We start from the raw sequence: 22,124 nt of genomic DNA on the forward strand, positions 1-22,124 counted from the left end.
GAGGACTCTGGTGATGGACTGCATGGTCTGGATACGGCCAGTGGGCTGGATACTTCCCCTGAGTGGGACCTTTCATCTCCAGGGGAGTATACGGAGGAGGCTGCTACCTTTCACGCTGTGGTAAGGAAGGCAGCTAACTTTCTGGACCTGCCTTTGCCGGTGGCAGAGGCGAAGCAGAATTTATTGACGGAGGTATTGCATCCGGCCTCTGCTGCAGCGGAGCCTCTCTTGCCTTTTAATCAGGCTTTGCTTGATCCGGTGTTAGAGGTGTGGAAGAAGCCAGTATATTCCTCGGCGGTTCATAGGACTGTGGCCAGGAGATATCGAGCTGCACCATCTGACCCTGGCTTTCTTTCTAGACACCCTACGCCGGAGAGCTTGGTGGTGCAAGCCTCCTGTTCATCGAAGTCAGCGCCTGGATCTTTCCCGACGGTACCTGGAGACAGGGACTCCAAAAAGCTGGATGCACAATCCAAGAAAATATTTTCATCTTGCAGTTTGGCGTTGAAGGCCACCAACGCAACTTGCATTCTGGGGAGATACATCCATGCTCTTATGGACGATATTTCATCTTCATTTACGGAGCTTCCCCAGGGACTCTTGGATGTTGTCGCGGACGCCCAGGCTGCCGCAACCCAGATTATCCAGTCTGGGCTGGACACGACCGACTCGGTGGCTAGGGCGATGGGCACGGCTGTGGTGGCAAGGAGACAGGCCTGGCTCCGTAATTCAGGGTTTTCTGCGGACGTGCAGTCGACCCTATTGGACCTCCCGTTTGATGGGGACTAACTGGAGCCAAGGCAGATTCGGCCTTGGAGCGATTTAAAGAGAGCCGGGCCACACCCAAATCGTTAGGGCTGCAAGCTCCTTCTTCCTCTGCCTCTTCCAGGTTTTTCAGGAGGTTTCGTGGATTTGGGCGTGGCTCTTCCTCCTCTTCCTTTCGGGGGAGATTTCAGCAACCCGCCTCTTCCCACCCCTATAGATCATTTAGAGGGAGAGGTAGGGCCCGCACCAGAGGAGCCTTTCAACAGCACTCTGCCTCTTCCTCGTCCTCTGGAGGGGTGCAGCAGGGAAAGCAGCCTTAGGCTTCCACCATTTCCCACTCACTCCTCTCCTGTAGGGGGAAGGTTACGGCATTTTCTCCACAAGTGGGAGACTATTACAACGGACACTTGGGTTATCAGTATTGTGGAAAAAGGCTACACCCTTCCCTTTTGGGAGTTTCCGCCCCCCATCCCGCCCCGCCCATCTTATTGTTCAGAAGAACACCTCCTGTTGCTAGAACAGGAGGTTCAAGTCCTCCTTTCAAAGGGCGCGGTGGAGTTGGTCCCAGAGCAGGAAAGGGGTCGACGTTGTTACTCAAGGTACTTCCTGATTCCCAAGAAGGATGGTCGGTTGAGACCGATCCTGGATCTGAGGATCTTGAATTGGTTCCTCAAACAGGAAAAGTTCAAGATGCTGACCCTAGCACAGGTGCTTTTGGCGTTGAACAAAGAAGATTGGATGGTGTCTGTCGACTTGCAGGACGCCTATTTTCATATCCCGATACTCAAGTCGCACAGGAAATATCTCCGGTTTGTGGTAGGGTCGCAGCACTATCAGTTTGCGGTCCTCCCGTCTGGTCTTACTTCAGCACCTCGAGTCTTCACGAAGGTGATGTCGGTGGTTGCGGCAGAGCTCAGAAGGAAGGGGATAGCAGTATTCCCTTACTTGGACGACTGGTTGATCAAAGCCAAGTCTCCGGAGCTTGTGTCGCATCATCTGCAGTCAACAACCCAGTTGTTGTTCGACCTGGGCTTTTCGGTGAACGTGCCCAAATCTCACCTGGAGCCCTCTCAGCGCCTCCTGTTCATAGGGGCAGTACTGGATACAACATTGAATCGAGCCTTTCCTCCGCCTCAGCGGATTCAAGATATTCAGGAATTGGTTCCAATGTTTCGAAATGGAGCGGTAGTTCCAGTCCTCAAGGTCTTTCGTCTGCTCGGTCTGTTTGCCTCCTGCATACTGTTGGTCACGCATGCTCACTGGCACATGAGGGCTCTTCAGTGGTGCCTCCGAAGGCAGTGGTCTCAACACAAAGGAGATCTAGAAGGTGTGGTCAAGATCTCCAGAGATGCTGCTGTGGACTTGAAGTGGTGGATTGCGAGCAACAATCTTTCACAAGGAAAGCCGTTCGCGCAGTCGCCACCAGTGGCCACGGTCATAACGGATGCTTCCACTCTAGGGTGGGGAGCTCATCTGGGGGATCTGGAGATCAAAGGACTTTGTTCTCCAGAGGAACAGATGTTTCATATCAATCTGTTAGAGTTACGGGCTGTACGTCAGGCTCTCAAGGCCTTCCTCCCTTCCCTTCGTGGTCAGTCGGTACAGGTCCTGACGGACAATACTACCACGATGTGGTACATAAACAAACAGGGAGGAGTAGGGTCGTACCTTCTCTGCAGAGAAGCTCTTTGACTATGGTCCTGGGCAAAGGACCATCAGATTTGCTTGGTAGCAAATCATCTGGCCGGGGTCTTGAATGTACGTGCGGACAGTCTCAGTCGCCAATTCTCGGCCGACCACGAGTGGCGTGTCCATCCAGATCAAGTCCGTTTAATCTTCCAGATGTGGGGGTTTCCTCGGATAGATCTGTTTGCCACTCTGGAGAACGCGCATTGTCCGTTATTCTGCAGCCTCCAGTATCCGGTGCAGGGAGCATTGGGGGACGCGTTTCTGATAACCTGGTGCGACCAGTTGCTTTACGCGTTTCCCCCCAAACCCTTGATTCCTCGAGTGTTAAGGAAGATTCGCCAAGACCGGGCCCAAGTCATCTTAATAGCTCCGGATTGGCCAAGGAGGGTGTGGTACTCCGACCTTCTCCAACTCTCATTGTGCCCTCCGCTCCGTCTCCCTCTCAGGGCAGACCTCCTCTCGCAGTCGCAGGGGCAGGTTTTACACCCCAACCTCCAGAGTCTGCACCTACATGCCTGGAGATTGAGCGGGGCAACCTGAGTTCCTTCTCTCTCCCGCATGATGTAATGGATGTTATATTAGCGGCCAGGCGACACTCCACTAAATCTATCTACGCTAATAGGTGGTCTAAATTTGTTATGTGGTGTGGAGAGAGACAGATTGATCCCTTACATGCTCATCTGTAAGATGTTTTGTCTTTTGCTCTGTCTCTAGCGCAGAAAGGTTGTGCAGTGGCTACCATTAAAGGTTATTTGTCTGCCTTGTCAGCCTTCATTTGTCTTCCAGACCAACCATCATTATTTAAATCCCCTATTGTTCTCAGATTCTTGAAAGGTCTTCTAAATAAATATCCTCCAAAACCATTCGTTATGCCTCAATGGGATTTGTCCTTGGTCCTCACTTTCCTTATGGGGTCCCCTTTTGAGCCTATGAATTCTTGCCCCTTAAGGTATTTAGTTATTAAGACGGTCTTCCTGGTGGCTATAACATCTGCAAGGAGAGTGAGTGAGTTGCAAGCCTTATCGGTAAAACCCCCTTATACAACTTTTTATGGGGATAAGGTGGTGTTGAGGACCAAGGCTGCTTTCCTCCCGAAGGTTGTTTCTCCTTTCCATTTGGCCCAGACAATTACTTTGTCCTCGTTCTATCCTCCGCCTCATCCTTCTAAGGAGGAAGAGAGACTACATCGCTTGGACCCAAAGTGGGCGTTAAGCTTCTTCATTGATAGAACGAAGGATTTCAGGCTGGAGGATCAGCTGTTCATCGGATACGTGGGCAAGAGGAGAGGAAAGGCAGTCCACAAGAGAACACTCTCCAGGTGGGTTGTTCTTTGCATTAAAATCTGTTACTCTTTGGCAAAGAAGGATCCTCCTGATGGCATTAGAGCTCATTTCACCAGAGCTAAGTCAGCCACTTCGGCCTTGGCCAGGGGTGTTCCTGTGGTCGACATCTGCAAGGCCGCAACTTGGTCGTCCCTTCATACTTTTGCGAAACATTACTGTTTGGACTCTGAGGTCAGAAGGGACGGCCATTTTGCATGGTCAGTGCTGCAGGATTTCTTGGTTTGACCATTTCGGCACCCACCACCGGGCATGGTACTGCTTTGGGACTCTATTCATTAGGTGAGGAATCCACAGGTAGTTGTATCCATCAGAAGAACGAGTTACTTACCTTCGGTAACGACTTTTCTGGTGGATACATTAGCTACCTGTGGATTCCTCACTCTATTCATTCGGTGAGGAATCCACAGGTAGCTAATGTATCCACCAGAAAAGTCGTTACCAAAGGTAAGTAACTCGTTCTTCTTGCCATATAAACTGAAAAGTGAAAGTTTCACATAAGCGAGCTGACACCAGCTATCAGTGCAAAGCAGACACACAAACGGAAATAACAGTTCACTCGTAGTGAAACCTATCGGCAAAAGTGCAATTATCTACGTAACCGGCAAAAGTGCAATTAACTATGTAACAGGGTCGATGTCATGCAAAGCGCTCGACTTCTGCCAAGAGAAATCGCGCTGCGAAAAAAGAGAAAAAGTAGTCCACAAACCGGATGGAAAACAGCGAGCCTCGTATGTTTTCATCACTTGGTCGCTACGCTCGAGGAGGGCTAACCACCGGTATGCATGCATTCCACTAATGAAAGCAAACAGATCTTAAAAGGCAAGCCCACGAACCAATGAAAGACACTGACATGACATGAGCGTGGTTTGAAGCCCAAAGAGAGATAACAACACAGAACTGAGCGTTTTGTACTCGCCCGTAATAAGGCTCACCCCAGAGCTTCTGGGAATCTAATCTCGATCTCAATTAGGACGCCAGGGAGGAAAAGGGTCCCTTTAAAACCACCAATTCACCGGCGGACTATCCCGGGCCAGCAGGGACTGCTCCAGCAATTGATGTGACCACAAAAGGCAAAGAGAGCAGCAGTCCGCCAGCAAAGCCCAGCGAAGTGGGGAATCATATCATAAATAACTAAGGTACCACCCATCCCAGGGATCGAAGTCCATCATTATATGGGGATGCCACTCCTTGTAGGTGTGGTGTGGCATCAAGAAGGCCAATCAAGATCGAGTCAGTAACCCAGAATTAATCGATTAGGAAAGAGAAATTGCTGTGCCCTACAGAAATTGCTCACTCTGAAATTTGGGCCTCCTTCCCAGGAAAGGGGGTGAGCTTGGCATTCTGACCCAAACCAGATCTCAGTGAAACAGACAGGGCAGGTGCATCGGCTCCTATGGATCCCAGCATTTAAGTGCAGGGGTATGCAGGATGTTTTAAATTGTGCAAACATCCTAAAACTGAAAAGGGCGCTACCAGGTCTGGAACACGTAGTGTCAGATGACATCTTTTCCATCAAGTTCCTTCCAATTAGAGCAAGGCAGGTCTCGGAACCCACTTTCATTACATTTTCTACACTGGGCCTCACAGCAATAATTTTAGAGAGCAAAAGGCTGATGAGAGCTGGGGAATAGAAGTGGTAGTCTTCCAGAGAGATCGATATTCTGCCCATTTGCACAGCAACAACACTTTGTTATGGGAACAGGTTCTTCAAGGACAAGAAGCAACGTTGGGGAGCCATCCACTCGCTGCCCCATCACCTGTTTTCACCAAGTACCCCAACTTTACAATTCAGGTAAACCCAGAGAGGGAGCCTGCAGAGCAGTGAAGGACGCTAAGGAGGCAAAACGATCAGGATTGCTGGATCTGGCTACCATCTGTCTTATCTACGACTACAGTTAAAAATTGAATAGCCATGCAATCTAATGCTAAGGAATGGAGGGGTCTAATCAAATGCTCATGGAACCTGGGAGGATTACAGCTAAAAATCGAAGATGCATCCGTAGTGAAATACCTGAGTGCATTTGGCATAACAGCAGTGCAAGAAACATGGGTCCAAGTCAGTATCTCCCTTACTAGGTTCGTTGAGGTGTAGTAGACCGGCAGGGAAGGGCAAAGGGCGACATGGCAGCCTATGGCAGTCTATGTAAATTTTTATCTAGCCGCAAGTATTACAGTTCTGGACATACATGAGCCCTGGTTACTGGTCCAGCGTCTGAATGGTTGGGCCCACCAGCTGGCTGTCTGTAAATGTTTATGTCAAGTCAAAGAGGAAATCTGTGACAGTGGACAAGTTCATTACAAATATGTTGCAGCTAAAAAATATATGTCGGACATCGTACCTGTTAATCACTCAAATGTGTTCCATCAGCCAAGCGAGGAGCATGCCAAGATAATTGGAGCACTCCCAGATCAATGGCATCCCTGTTATGAGCAGCAGGATAAGATTGTGCAAAAACTGCTAAGAGTTTGTGAGCTATCCAGTCTTATTGTCCTGAATGGCACCTTTCCAGGTGATGTACCCCCATCATGGACTAGGTTGTCCAATAAAACTATTTCATACTTGGGTTATACCATGGCAAATAATTTTGTATATAGCCGGATAGTGGATTTCAGCATCACCTATTGATCAGAGAGCAACCACCATCCTCAAGTAATACTGATCGGAATCAACAAGAGCAAACATGATCCTGCAAGGATCCTGCGGGAAGATGCCTACTCTGAAAATTTTAAATGTCTGAAGTGGAGCTCAAGTACCGTCAATGATCTCTCAGACACCGCCGTGGAGATCCTAAAATCTTTTGCCCCTATGGAGCCCAACCCTATAGCGCCTTAGGAATGTTTCACCGATTGTTTGATGGCTAAATATCCGGCCAAATGCACAAACAAGGAGGCATGCATCATGCTCCGAAAGAGCTTATTCATTCTGAGATCCATCCGCCTGATGAGATCCAAAACTGGTCGAACTCTCAGGCAGCCACGATGTCTCCCCCAAAATCTAGAGCTGCTACAATCATTGCAGAGGGACAGAAAGGCATTAAAATGAGAGGTATGGGTTTTCAAAAGAAACAGACAAGAAATCCTATAGGCTAAGTCCCCATTGCTCAAAGCAAAAATATTCAAGAACGTTTTGGAAGCTGGTCAACAACATCAACAAAGGCACAAGGGCAGCAAATAATGCAAATATTAGTGAGGATGGTTGGATAGAGTACATAAAGTTACATCTTGCAGGAAGCTTGATTGATGTAGCCCGCTCAGAGCAACCCATGGAAGATTCCAAGGTGAGCACTGCCTCCATCCCACTGGAGTACACACCCTAAGCGATAACCAAGATCACTGAGAATTTGCGATGTGACTGCGCCCCCAGACCAAATGGAATCCCTAAGCTCTCTTCAAACAAAATGGTTCTGTGTGGATAAGCTTTCTGGCTGAGATGTTCAGGACCATACTGTACTAGTGGAAGGGATTATTCCAGACAGCTCGAGAGGTTCAATCATCCACCCAGTCTTTAAAGGAGGAGCTGCCTCGTCCTCCAGTAACTACTGTCTAAGTGCATGTAGATCTGAAGTACTTTTCATCATTGCTGCTTGAAGACCTAGTGGCATGGGTGCTGTAGGAAACTAGCTTGGTGTGTGGTGAGCACCTTTGAGGTTATCACCTTATACCAGGTCCAGGTATCCCCTATTAGTGAGGTGTAGGCAGTGTCTAGGAAGCCAGGGCTCTCTAGAGGTAGCTGTGGATGAGCAGCCAAGACTTATCTAGGAGACATGCAAAGCTCATACAATAACACTATAATCACACCTCACTTACACACATGAAAGAACCACCGAGTGTTACAAAAATAAAGGCACTTTATTAGGGTAACACAAATACTAAGATACTGTATAGGCAATACTCCACTAGCACACTAAACACACTATTATATACTCATTAGTAATCAGGAATGGGCATAGAAAGCAATGGAAAACAGTGAAATAACAGAAAATAATAGAGACCCTAGGGGGAAACCAAACCATATACCAAGTAAATGGAATGTGAAACCAGTCCCCCACCCAAGGAAGTGGAATCTGTAGAGGGGAGATGGAGGAACTAGGAACCCCAAAAGGTAAGTACCAGAGTGCCCCCAGCAACCAGGAGAGAAGAGGTAAGTAGCTGGTTTTTCCCCACACCCACAGGTAAACTTTGTAAAAGGACTGTGCAAGACCCAAGCAAGGCTGGAAGAAACAGAAGATGGATCCTGACAGAAGAGAACCTGCAAAGGAAGGGACCAAGTCCAGTTCCAGTTGGAGTGTCCGGTTGGGGCAGGAGACACTACCCACCCTTCTGGAGATGCAAGACAAGGTTGACGGTGAAGACCAGGAGTCAGCCATGCAGTACAGGAGCAGGAGAAGAGTTCCAGAAGTGATGCAGTGGATGTCTCATGTTGGAAGAAGAGTTACAGTCAGTCAGTGGTGTGGAAAAACCACCAAAAAGCCTTGGCAAAGGCAAGAGTTGCAGAAGAAGAGTTGTAGAGCTGCTGGAGACCAGGAAGGTCCGGAGGGACTCAACCCAAGGAGGTGAGTCCCAGGCAACCCTCAGCAGTGAGGGGAGACCAAAATCGAGTATGCAGCCCCCACGGGCAACTCACAGGCAGCAGGCACAAGAGTCGCAGTTAGGCCCACTAAGCACACCTGGAGAGGAGTCCCACATCATTGGAGCAGCTGGCAGGGGACTGTGCTTTGCAGGGAAGGGTGCTGGAGGTTGGAGCCACATGGAGCCTGAAGATCCCTTGGAAGAAGCCTTGGTAGCTGCAAGAGTCACAGTGCACAGTGGTACTGTCCTGCAAGGAAAGGCTAGGGCTTACCATCTCCCAAGTTGGATAGCTGATAGAGAGGACCAAAGGGACCGCTCCAGACTACCACCTGTGTTGCAGGATCCACGCAGTTCTCCAGGAGAGAAGATCCACGCACCCGGTTGTCGTTGCAGGGGAGTGACTCTTTCACTCCAAGGGAGTTTCCTTCTTGCTTCTTGTGCAGGCTGAAGACTCGTTGCCCTCAGTGGATGCACAGCCAAGGAAATGTTGCACTTGCTTGAAGGAGTTGGAGAAACGATGTTGAAAAGTGGAGCCGTCGATGGAGTTGCAGATTGTCGGTGCCTGGCGGGTCAAGTTGCAGTCCTAGTGGCCAGAAGATTAAATAAACAATGCAGAGGAGTTCTTCTGGAATCTTGCACATCTAATCTGAGGACCCACCCAAGAGGGAGACACTAAATAGCCCAGGAAGGGGGATTGGTCACCTAGCAGGGTGACCACCTATCAGGAGGGGGTTGTGACGTTACCTCTCTGACCTGGCCACTCAGATGCTCCCAGGGACCTCTGCCCACCTTGGATTCAAGATGGCAGATTCAAGAGGCCACCTGGAGGAGCTCTGGGCACCACCCCTGGTGTGGTGATGGACAGGTGAGTGGTCACTCCCCTTTCTATTGTCCAGTTTCGCGCCAGAGCAGGAACTGGGGATCCCTGGACTTGTGCAAAATGGTTTATGCAAGGAGGGCACCAAATGTGCCCTTCGGCTTGGGGAGGCTACCCCTCCCAAGCCATGTAACACCTATTTCCAAAGGGGGAGGGTGTTGCCTCCCACTCCCAAAGGAAATCCTTGGGCTTGAGCTGGTCAAGCAGCCAGAGGGCAGAAACCTGTCTGTAGGATGGCAGCATCGCGGGCTGCCCAGGAAAACCCAGCAAACTGGTAGGAGCAAAGCTGGGGCTCGTCAAAGGAGCCCCCAGTGTGCATGGAATCATTCAACCAATACCAAACATGACCAGGTTTGGAGTTACCGTTATGTAGCTGGACAGAGGTAGTGACGTCTGTCCAGTACACAAGTAAAATAGCTTCCCTGCACTTACGAAGTCCAGGAAAATGAAGCGGGAGTTCATAGGGGCACCTCTGCTCATGCAGGGGTGCCCTCACACACAGGTACTTGCATCCTGCCCTTTGGGTTAGGAGGGCCTGCCATAGGGGTGACTTACAGTGACCTGGTGCAGTGACCTGTAGTGAAAGGGTGCATGCACCTTTTCACGCAAGCTGCAATGGCAGGCCTGCAGACACATTTTGCATGGCCTCCCATGGGTGGCATAATACATGGGGCAGCCCATGGGGAACACCTGGTGTCCCAATGGCCCAATGGCCTGGATACCTAGGTACCATATACTCTGTACTTGCATGGGAGCACAAGTATACCGATTGTGGGGTGTACAAAGTCAGAAATAACCAAATTTGGAGGGGGAGAGCATAGTCACTGAGGTCCTGGTTAGCAGGATCCCATTGAACACAGTCAAAACACACTGACAGCAGGCAAAAAGTGGGGGTAACCATGCCAACAAGAGGGTACTTTCCTAAAGGTGCTTGATACAGACAGGCTATCCTTAAATTAGACGGGGTTTACGAAGAGTCTAGAGATGCTAACAAACCTGATGGCAGTAGGATTAGTTATGAAAAGAGCAAACAACACTGGCACACCACTGTATTGGTGCTTTGTTGACTTTAAAGCAGCATTTGATCTGGTTCCGCTCAACAAACTGTGGGAAAAGCTTCAGCGTTGGGGAATCCTTCACAACATATTGAGGGCAATTAAGCTGGTCTATGCAATCACCTTGGTCAAGATTAAGGTTGGAGATGCCTGTTGAGAGAGGTGAGGGCATGGAATGGCCTCAAACAGGCGTGTGTCCTTGCACCCTTTATTCAATTTATACATCTTGGACCTTTCCCCGGCACTTGATGAGCTGGTATCCCATGCCCTGAGACTTGGTGGCCTCTCACTGTCAAACATTCTCTATGCAGATGACCTGCTCCTGCTCAGCAACACCAGAGTAGGGCTGCAGAGACTAATCAATCGCATAGCGTCATATGCAATTGACAATCAGCTAGGGATCAACCTCATGAAAAATAAGGTAATTTGCTAAACCAGCATATCTCCAATCGGCACAAATGGCACCTTAATGGAGCCTTGATAGACAAAACAGCCACCTTTGTTTACCTAGGTGTCAAGATAGACTGAAGGGCCTTGTTTGCACCTCAAAAGGAAGCAATTAAAGGGAAAGCCCTAGCTCTAAACTTTGAGTTTTCAACTTTAGCGAGAACCCTTTAGGGAAGAACCTCCAACTTGTGGCCGTGGTAATCACGTCAAAATTGATACCCATACTCTCATATGGAGGTGAAATAGTTTTGGGGTTAGGTGCCAGCTTACTGGATAAAATTGCAACAAAAACCTTTAAGCAAGCTTTCCAACTACTGAGATCAGCATCGCTGGCTGAAGTTCGGCTTGAGTTCTCGTTGGTGAGGCAGACCCTCGGAAGCCTCAGCATCTGTCACAAATTGAGAACTGCTGCTAAGAGGTCATTAGCCAACTGTGTCTGGTCCGAAATTAACCTTCAAAGAGGAAAAGCGGACTACAAAAAGTATCTTGAGGACAGCATAGAAAAACTTGGGTTGCGTGAATTGTAGACGCTAGACACAACCAAGCAGGTGTTCAGGAGAATGGTAAACAAAAGTGTTAAACTGCAGAGCTGGGTAAGGGATAAAGGAATGGTGGCCAAACGAGCACACTGGTGGCTGGTGTTGAGCTCCTACAATGATCAAAAGGACTGCCCTCTACTAGAAGCCACCTATTCTCTTAAAGTCAAGCAGAAGTTACTGTCAATGAGACTGGGAGAGCTTCCCACCCTAGACTTCATGCCGAAATGGCAGGAAGAGGAGCAACGTGGGGACATGAAATGCCACTCGTGCCACCAGACAAATGAGACACTGCTACATGTCCTTTGTATCTGCCTCATGTAGGCCCGCAGTGGAGGACCTTGCTGAGAAATGAGTTTAAGGCAACAGGAATTAGGACATGTAGATCAGTAGCAACGGAGTCATTGAACCCACAGAGCATGATGCTTAATATTCGACTGGTGCAGTTTATGGACATTTTTAAGGACCCTGTTAAGGCCACAAATTCTATTCAGAGCAGGCCCAAGGCTGGTTCTTAAAATCTGATTGGTGCAGTTTATGGACATTTTAAGGAATTGGTTAAGACCAAATACTCCATTCATGCTGTTGTGTGGCACAAGGCTAATGTCCCAAGGTGTACTGACAGAGATTACAGATGACTCGAAAAGGGATGTAGAAGGAATAATAACTCCCTATCCCGCTGTAGGCCAAAGGCGGGTGGCTATGGGACTAGTGAGACAAGGAGATCCAATCCCTCACCCTGCCAATGCTAAGGACCGGCTACCATAGGCGTTATAGCATGACGTTCAGCGCTCATGGGCAGTGACTAGTTAACCCTGCTTAGGCCAAGATGGGCTGCTGGGGATGTATTTTTAGGATACTCCAAACCCTTATCCCGCCTTGTTGGGCACCTGCTTTACTTGCAGTTCCTATACACGCACCTGGGCATCTTATATGTGCTTCAGCGCTCATGGTAGTGACTCGTTAATCCTGCTCAAAGCAGGCTGTTAGAGATGTAGTAAGTCAAACCCCTATTCCGCCCTGTTGAGCACCCGGTTTACTTGCAGGCCTTATACATGCACCTTGGCACTTTACATGTAGTAGTTACCATGGGCTTATGATTAAGAAAGATTTTTTCATAACATGATATCTGCTCTTTTTATATTACTCCCTGGGACATAGGAGCCAGAAGGATGGGGGAGAGATGTGTAGCGGACTAGGCTCCCCAGTTTTATGACCTGGGGTGTTTTTTAAAGTGATGTTATCCTTTCATATCACCTCTATAATCCTTTTTAGTAATAATCACTGTGATATAGTAAATGTATGTCTTGACAATGTTTATGGTTTTTATTCACTAGTAAACTATTACTTACCTACCTACCTGCCTAAAAGTCTGGCCAGCTGCATGATCTGCAGTGGCTGGCCTTCATTGACAGAGATCACTTCCCATAGAACACTAACAGTCAGCCCTAATGGCGGTAGATACAAATATGTTGATGGTACAGTTACCCCTGCCCTTCATTGACATTATGTGATAGATCCTTTTTAAACAAGCAAGACATTTTGAAAGGTTTTCCAAGAGATCATCCAGTGAGTGATGCCACAATATATCTCAAAGGTCAGACAGAGGTTATCAAACACAACAACATTGTAGAATGCTAATTACATGCCACTAATTTGTTCAGGTAGAATCACCAAAGGCCTTAGCTTGGTATGTTTCCATGCAATACTGCAAGACTTCAAGATGGCTCAATCCAGGAAGTATAACGTCTAAGTGAATCATTGTGTCACTTTCTCCACCTTTCTTTCTTGCTGGGTAATATGATGATTTTCTTGGTCCCCTGTCAAAGGATTGTGTGTGAAATATAATCAGAGAGAGTACGTGCAGATCTTGCACGCACTGGAATGTCATTAAGGGTGCAATTTTCCAGGAAGTGTGTCACCACTAGATTAAGTTCATACACAAAACCAGGAATGTGGGCTACAGCTACTAATATGAGAACTGATCCAATTTCACTGTTTTGTGCTTTGAAACCAAGCCAGCCTTTTGATTACATGCTCCTCTGTATTTGTCTATAAGAGCTCTTAATTTAACATAGACACATGAGGCCAGAAATTTCAACTGGCTTGTCTGGAACACAGCACTTGATGCACCAATCCAGCACAGCTTTGGATGAATCAAACCAGGGGCTTTTCAGAGTAAGCTACAGCAGGTATACCTCAATAATATCTATGAAGCAGAGTAAGTATCTGTGCCTCATTGCAAACTTCTACCAGAGTAGAGATTGTCATGTTATGTTTTGTTATATTGATTTGTATAGTGTGCTAATCACCAGAGATGGTATCCAGGCACTTGGGCAGGTGTCTAGGTTTGTGGTCCCCAAGATTATACAAAAAGCCAGGTCTTCAGCTTCTTGTGGAACTCAAGAAGTGAGGAGGAGGCTCTGATATGCATAGGGAGGTCATTCTATGTCTTGGGTACAAAGTAGGAGAATCTGTGACCTCCAGTTTTGCTTTTGCAGATGCGAGGAATGTGTGGGAGTGAGGCACAGCACAGGTGTGGACTGATGAAAGTGTATGCGGCTGTTCTGGTATTCTGGTCCTGTGTTGTGTAGGGCTTTGTATGTGTGCCCGAGAAGTTTGAATATGTTGCCCTTGTGCATGGGAAGCCAGTGAAGCTTCCTGAGGAGTGGTGTGATGTGGGTGCGGCATGGGAGGTCGGGTTTGAGCCTTGTAGCAGTGTTGTGGGTGGCCTGGAGTCTGTGTAGGAGTTGTTCGGAGATTCTGCCATAGAGAGGGTTGCCTGATACTGTAGTCTAGCATGCTGATGATCTGGTGTTCTGAGGCAACCACTGGAAGATTTTTTTGCAGCGTACTTATGTTGTGAAAGAAGGAGGTGCACATTGCATTGACTTCAGCCGTCATGTTGGGCTTGTCTTCTTGGATGATCTCTGGATTTCTTGCATGGTCTGTGACAGTGGGTGTTCGTCCTAGCTCCCACGGCCACTAGGTGGAGTCCAAGGTGGAGAAGATCTTCTGTCTTACTGGAGTCGAGCTGCAGGAAGATGGTTTGCATCCAGTCTGTTACCATATTAATGCAGTTGGTGAAGTTGGTTCTGGCTGTGGTTGTTTTTTCCGTCAGGGAGAGAATGAGTTGGGTGTCATTGGTGTAGGAGAGGACGGTGATGTCTTGTGAGCAGATGATGTTGGCGAGCGGTGTCATGTATATGTTGAAAAAGGCGGGGCTAAGACACAATCCTTCTGGGACTCCATATGTCAATTTCTTGGTCTCTGGTGTGAAGGGTGGCAGTATGACCCTGGGATTCTTCCTGTGAGGAACGAACAGATGCATTTGAGAGCAGATCCTTGAATGCCAATCTCATGGGGTCCTCTGATAAGGGTGTTATGGGAGACAGTGTCAAAGGCCGAAGATAGGTCAAGCAGGATTAGGGCCACTGTTTCTCCTTGGTCCAGGATGATTTGAATGTCATCAATGGCCACGATGAGTACTGTTTCAGTGCTGTTGTTCTTTCTGAATCCTGATTAAGTGTTGTCTAGGAGATGGTAATGTTCGAGGTGGGCTGTGAGTTGCTTGTTGATGTCCTTTTCAATCAATTTGGCAGGATTGGGAAGCAACAAGATGGGTTGGAAGTGGCTCCATGTATTCGGTGCGCTGTGGGCTTCTTGAGGAGGGCAATCATTTCTGCAATTTTCCATTCCTCTGTTAGGGCCCCTGAGTGAATGGTCCGCATGATTGCTGCTATGTCTTTTATAGTGGAGGTTGTCCATTCAGTCAGGTGGCAGTCTTGGTTGGTGGCGGGTAGGTTAGGAACAAGTTTTCTCAGGTTGGGTTGGTGAGCAAAGTTGTTGTAGATGTTTGTGATTCTGCCGTGGAAGAAGACGGAGGTCTACAAGGTACAGCAGACCAAAACTTTTGTAATGTGTCAGCCATGCAACCACATCCCTTAAAGGGGTAGGTGTCACAATCCAAAGTGCACAGTCCATTATAAAATGCAGGACAGGGGATAGCAGCCAGTGGTCCATAGCACCATTGTCTTCTCACACCAACGCTCTGTTACTGCAGGAGTGTCTGCAAAACATTCACACATTCCCTTGTGATTCACAAGAAGAAACTTCTCCCCCTTCACACTTGCTACACCACACACTTCCTGCTACAACCTGCAAAGACTAATTATGTTGAAACAACCCTTCTCAAAGTAATTTGCAGATTGCAATGTGATTTGCTGTGTGTGCCCAAAGTCTGCAACTTTGAGCAGTGCGGGCTTTGTGTGAGTAAAATCTGTTTGTGTATCTGGGCCCTGGTATGACAAAACTACTCAACGATGTGAAGCAGTTGTTATTAGGTCTGAAGCAAAGCCACCCAGTGGGTTGTCAGTCACATAGTGCATGCTTTATGCATTTGTCCACATGCCCATAAATACAAGTACAGGGCACCTTTTGATAGTTGTAGAATCTTTTTGCAGCTGAGTTATAATAAAGTTCAGGCAATGCTCCTATTAAACAAACAGGCAAAGTGGGGAATTTTGAATGCACCACAACAGGGTCGAAAGAGGTCTGGCAAATGGTGTTGTGTTCCTTGAACTGGAAGAAACTCCAGTCATGTGACCAGACCGGGCCGTGTTGGACTTGCCTGCAGCTTCTGACACTCTGGACCATCAGAGGATTCTGAGTAGGTAGGTTACATTGGCATTGTCTGGCAACTTCACCATTAGCTAATTCAAGGTTTCTCTGGGTCATTTTGTGTCCAGGAAACTGTCACTTTCCTGAGTAGTCTCAAAGGAGCCATCCTGTTGCACTATTTGATGTTCTCCACCCCTCCTTTTACACCTTCTACTGATGTCACCTCAATATCCGATCAGCAAAGAAAGAAGATGGCGGTGGAACATTGCACACACTCTCACCAGCTTCAACTTAATAGCTAAAAATCAAGGTTATTCTGTTTACATCTAAAGGCTGATGTAATCTTTACACATTACCTCTTTCCAGAGCTCCCAATTTAGCAAAGAGGGAATCTTAAATAGGCTCAAAATGTGGGAGTCATATTGCCACCAGGCCTAAGCAGGCAAGATTACATGTGTTTGACCGGAAGGTCACTGACTTTGCATCCGGTTAGGTTAGGCTCCAATTCAAACGAAGCTGCTAGATGTATAAATGAGTCAACAACTTAACGTCACTTTACTAGGCAAACCGGCTATATTTATACCCTCTCGCCAGAGCTCTAGTGGTGCCAAAAAAACATGTTGCTATGTTTCCCTCAGAATGAATTCAAATCCAGAGGTGGGAATCCCCTGTTGCTCTGGAGGTGCACCCAGGAATCCACTGCAAGAGCAGCTGAGACACTCATCCAATCTAAACACCTTCAGAAAAGCACTTAAGAGATACCTCTTCTATAAACTGCTCCATGAGTCCTCTTAAAGTGCTTTGCAAAATAGGGGCTATAATTCACTCATTCTTGGTGGTTGTCCCAGTGACAATCATAGTCAGTGTATCTCTGCGGTTAAAAATCCAACCAGACATTAAGGGCAAGAGCTTGTCATGCCTTTCTCACCAATGCACTGTATTGGCCAGTGCCTGTGTGCAGCAGACTATCTACTGCTTACAAGGACCTGTGACAGCAGGTATTCAATTCAGACAGGTCCTCGAGACAAAGAAAGCATGGAAGGAAGAAGTGGAGGATGTGGCTGTAGGTGGCAACAGCCATCCTCAGTGGTGCTCACAATCAGCTAGTGCTAATAACAGATTCAAAGATAGATAAAGGGAAACTTCACTAGCTGTGCACACACTTCAAAGTTCACGGTCATCTTTGAGAAACCTATGAACCCAAAGTTTGAGAATATTTTTACTCATAAACATAAATAAACTCAATGGGTCCTTAGACCGCTGGAGTCCATGTAAAATGATTGGCATGTCCCCTGGTTGAATTCACTGCACCCTAAAACACTGTAATTCTGCCACCTGCCACAGCTTGTGCATAGAGGGTGGAGGAGAGGCTGCCCCTTGAGACTCCATGGTATGTCGACCAATAGATGGTCTGCCTAAACTAGTATACACCCGGGATGTCCAAGGGGACAGCCCAATTTGCGGTTTCAGGGGTCTCTATTGTTCCAGGAGCATGGAGACAGGTAGTTGGAGACACAAGGGCTTCATTACTGGGCAGTGGCCTCAGGATAGTCTGGTTCCAATGAACCCCAACGATCCATTCACCAAGGGATTTGGGTCATAAGCATTGCTTGAGACTACACTCCTAAATCAGGAATGTAAGCCTTTAAAGACAATAATAATTGTTGTTTTGTCATAATTGAATGAAAATCACATGGTTGTGGGAGCCCATAGTATTTCTCTAAAAGTATAGGATACCCTCACATAAGAAGATTAGGTACTTTTCAAGGTCCTGGTGAATTGTGTATAGATCCTTAGGGAATGGACAGGCAAGAAACAGGTTGACCACTTTGAGGATATATGGAACATTATCCTCCGGGATATTCTCATTTGTTTTTAATCCTTAAGATAGGCTCCACCAATAAATGGAGTAAAATAAGGGCTATAATAGTTCATTTTATTCTGCACACCCCTCACCAATCTTCCTGCATATCATCTCTTTTCCTCCAGCTAACACTTTGTAGGTAACTGGTTCACTCAACTGCAACCCCTATGGCCATTATTCAGAAAAAGATCTCCACCAAAGAGCCTCCTTGACGAACACGTTAGACATTGCAGAGCCTGTCCAACGAATAGCACAACCCAGTGATGAAGCACGTTACCTTCTGGTGGGTGAGAGGTTGTGCTCTGACAAGTTATAGCTTTCACTGACCTATTAGGGTTTGCATACTGCATATAGTAACCTGAACCTATTTTCAAAATGATGGACTTCATTGGTTATTAACCTGTGGACAAAGTAAGAAAAAACATGGAGCAGCGTGGTAGCTTGGATGGTTGAGAGTTTCATCTTTAAAGTTAGTGCCATTGAGTGGTCAGTGCCTCTCAATGTAGAGGTGGCAGTGGTGGTGTTTCTGGTCTTGTGGCAGATAACAACTGTGCTTCACTCAATCAGCAATTTGTATAGCGCTGCTTATCACCCATCGGGTCTCTAGGCGCTGTTGAGGGGGAGCCGGTAAGTCAAAGAGCCAGGTCTTGAGGTCCTTCTTGAACTGGTTCAGTGAGGGGGCCTGTCTGAGGTGGATTGGTGGCATGTTCCAGGTCTGTGCTGCGAGGTAGAAGAAGGATCTGCCTCCCACTGTGCTCTTTCTGATTGAAGCGGTGGCGGTGAGGGCAAGTTGAGAAGATCGGAGTTGTCTGGCGGGAGTGTAGAAAGATAGGCGGTGGTTGAGGTGGTGCTTGTGTAGGTCTTTTTAATTACATTTCTGGAACCTCAGCAGCAAACCGGTCCCTCCGGGTGCTGGTGCTGTTGGTATGCTATATGCTGTTTATAGGCTTCTTCTGAATAGGATGTGCAGTTCCACAGTTGCATACCTTAACCCTGCTCTCTTTTCACACTGGCATGGGGGACTGGTTTGTCATCTTTTACTGCTTCAACATCTAAAGAACAATGCTTACTGTTTAAACCTCAATGCAGTCAAGACTTCAGGTCTAACTGAAATAGAAGAAATAATACAGAGACAGAAAAAGAGAAAGACAAATTTGCTAAAGAGCTGAGGTTCATACAGGTAAAGCGTCACTTTCAACTTGTTTAAAACTTTCTTACTCCCAGTCCCAAATGCACACAGCCTTCAGGGGGCCCTCTGGTCCAGATGTTCTACTCCACAGCCTGAAATACAGCCACTGTAGGAAAAAGGAGGGATGGCTGCTGTATAAGAAATGAAATAAACAAATGGGGCTTAAATCTTTTACAGATTTACAGGCAGAATTTAACATACACTGCAGTGACTTTTTTAGGTATGTGCAGATTCGGACTGCCTTATTGTATGAGAGTAGCAATATTACTGCCCCATTGGTTCAATCCGATATGGTACGACTGATATGTGGTAAGCAGCAATGTAGTATTTCAGAAAAATATAGCTGTCTTACCCAACACTCTCTTAATGAGCTGAGGATTTGGCCAGGTAAATGGACCGCCGGCTTAAAGGAGAGGGTCTGGGCACAAGAACTTTCTAATATTCGTATGCGTTATTGTAAAATTGTCTCTCCTACTAGACGAAGGGGCCAGATCTATCGCACAATTTTTGATTTTTACTTTAGCCCCTTTAAATTGTGCAGTTGGTATGAAAGATTGTTTAGCTGCCCGCGCTGAGCTCTTGAAGCGTCTGATAACATACATATAAATATGATTGTCCCATGTCCGAAATTGATACCATTTTGGTCTTTGGTCCAATGACAGATTCCTAAGGTTCAATCTCACGAAGGGATACTTACGCGAAAAAGGATTCTGCTGGGTATAGGCGTTACTGACTGGGTCCTTTACATTCTTGATATAGCTAGATTTATCATTGTAAGGAATTGCAAACCCTTATCCCCGACAAAATATGATATGAGGACTGGTGGAAAGAAGTGAAAGAAGCATGTGAAGTAGACTTCAGATAGCTAAGGTGAGATGAGCCACCCTGAAATTCTGTTGTATTTGGGGGAGTTTGTCAGATTGAATGATGTCAGATTAGGGATTGTTTATTATGGTATGCGATCTATTGGATCCCTCATTGCAAACGCTCTATTTGAATAATTCGAACCAAATGTTATTATTTAGGCTGGTATGACTTAGGTACTATTATGCATTATGATGGTATATGTTGTTATTTTCTTCCTTGTCTGCGCTCTCAACAATAAAAACATTAAAAAAAGAAACAACGTTATTGTAAAGATGTAGCTCAAAAATATGAACGAAATATTACACGGAGCAACACAGCGAAGTTGTTGTACCAAAAGCGCTGCCCACTCGGTTATTTGTACATCCCAATCTTGAAGGCACCTAGAACTTTAAAAAACATAAACGTTCCCTGCAACATGCAACAAGTGAGAAATAGAAAGGGTCCTAAAGCAAAAGTGAGAGCAAGGAGAAGGATGGTGCTAGGCAGACTTCTCCCCTGGAAGATCCCAGACTGTCAGGGTCTGAACAGAAAATAAACCGGGAAACTAAACTGAAAGGTCCCCCCCTTAGCGAACTAGAAAGTTAAACAAGCATTTACAAGGCAACGGGTCTCGCGTTTGCTCATGTTAATGTTGATCGCGTTGTAAACTTCTAACCCGACTTTTCACCTATCGGGTAAAAGTTCATTTATGTACATAACCCGAAAAAGTGAAATTAACTATGTAAAGCGCTCGACTTCTGCCAAGCGAAATCGCGCTCGTAAATTAGAGAAAAAGAAGTCCACGAGCCCGATGGAAAACAGCGAGCCTCGCATGTTTTCTGTACTTGGTCGCTGCGCTGGAGGAGGGCTAGCCAATGGAAAAGGCATGACGTATGCATGCCTTCGACTAATGAAAGCAAGCAGATTTTATTAGGCAAGCCCACAAACCAATAAAAAACACTGACGTGAAGTTGACAGGCCTCCGAGCCCTTTTCTAAATACAAAAGCGTCTCGCTGCGATACGCATGCGCGAGCGCATGCAACGAAGGCTTGACCCTAAAAAGTGGCCCATGTTTGCAAAATGGGGCAGTTTTGAACTTGCAAAGACACTGTGCAGGTATCTTTCAAGATATGGTGGACTGCGTGGATTTGTGTTTGAAGCAGCAAATGGTTATGGTAATAACAGAGAACAGTAAAAGCCAGTCCAACAGACCATAAAAATGTCCAAAAATGTCAGACCAGCCGCTTGGGCACTGCTTGATTGCTCCACAGGCCAGTCCGACCTTGTATACAGTATGTGCAGCTGCACGACCCTGACTTCTGTAGAAAACAAGTGTGAGGCGTTCAGTTTTCAGTAGTTTCCTGAACCTTCATGTGTTTGGCTCGAATCTTAGGTTGAGGGCCAAATGTACGAAGCCTGTTTGCATTTCTTAACGGTCCAAATCGGTATTTTCAGGCCATTAAGAAATGCAAACTGGGCTATTCTAATGTACAAAGCCCTTTAAGGAATCACAAATTGCGATTTCTACCCTGTAGGTAGGGATTTCCTATTTGCATTTTATATTCTGATGTACCATGAATTTCATAAATGCAATTTGAGCATTTTGGAGATGCAATTATCACCGACTTGAAGTCAGAGGTAACCAGGTGCAATTTTTTTAAATTGCAATAGAGCACACACATGCCCCTTAGGCATATGTGTTCTCTACATGTGCACCCCTATTTGTATGGTGCACCATGGGGAGCCTTTTTCCCACTGCCATCCCTGGTTTTGCATTTCCTAAATAGTGATTTCTTAATGAGAAATTGCTATTTAGGAAATGCAAAACTGGCCCATTGATTCAAATTCAATGGGATTTATTGATACCGATTTCCTACTTTGTAGGAATTGCTATCAGGAAATCGGTATCTTTGTACATAGCATTTTGCATTTCTTAAACAGCAATTTCTATGAAGTCGCTACTTAAGGAATGCAAAATTGCATTTTCGTACATCTTGCCCTAAGACCATTTCATAGTCTCGTCCTTGAACATCCCCCCATTCCAACTTAGTTCTGTAGGTATGCAAGACATTTGCCCCAGCATGCTTCATGTCTTGAACTTGGCCCTAGCCTCCAGCGAGACTCAGGGAGTTTCATAAAGGGCTGTTCTGATGTGGCCAAATGTTGTAACCACAAATCACAAACCGTGGAAGGAGCTGTATAGCAAAATCTTACTAGACCTAGACCTAGGGACAGATGTATGAACCATTTTACCGGTCGCAAAACGGCCCATCGGGCTGTTTGTGACCTTTAAAATGCTTTTTTCCATGTACAAAAGGCAAAA

Source organism: Pleurodeles waltl, chromosome 7 (assembly GCF_031143425.1).
Source record: "Pleurodeles waltl isolate 20211129_DDA chromosome 7, aPleWal1.hap1.20221129, whole genome shotgun sequence".
NCBI classification, from domain to species: Eukaryota; Metazoa; Chordata; class Amphibia; order Caudata; family Salamandridae; genus Pleurodeles; species Pleurodeles waltl.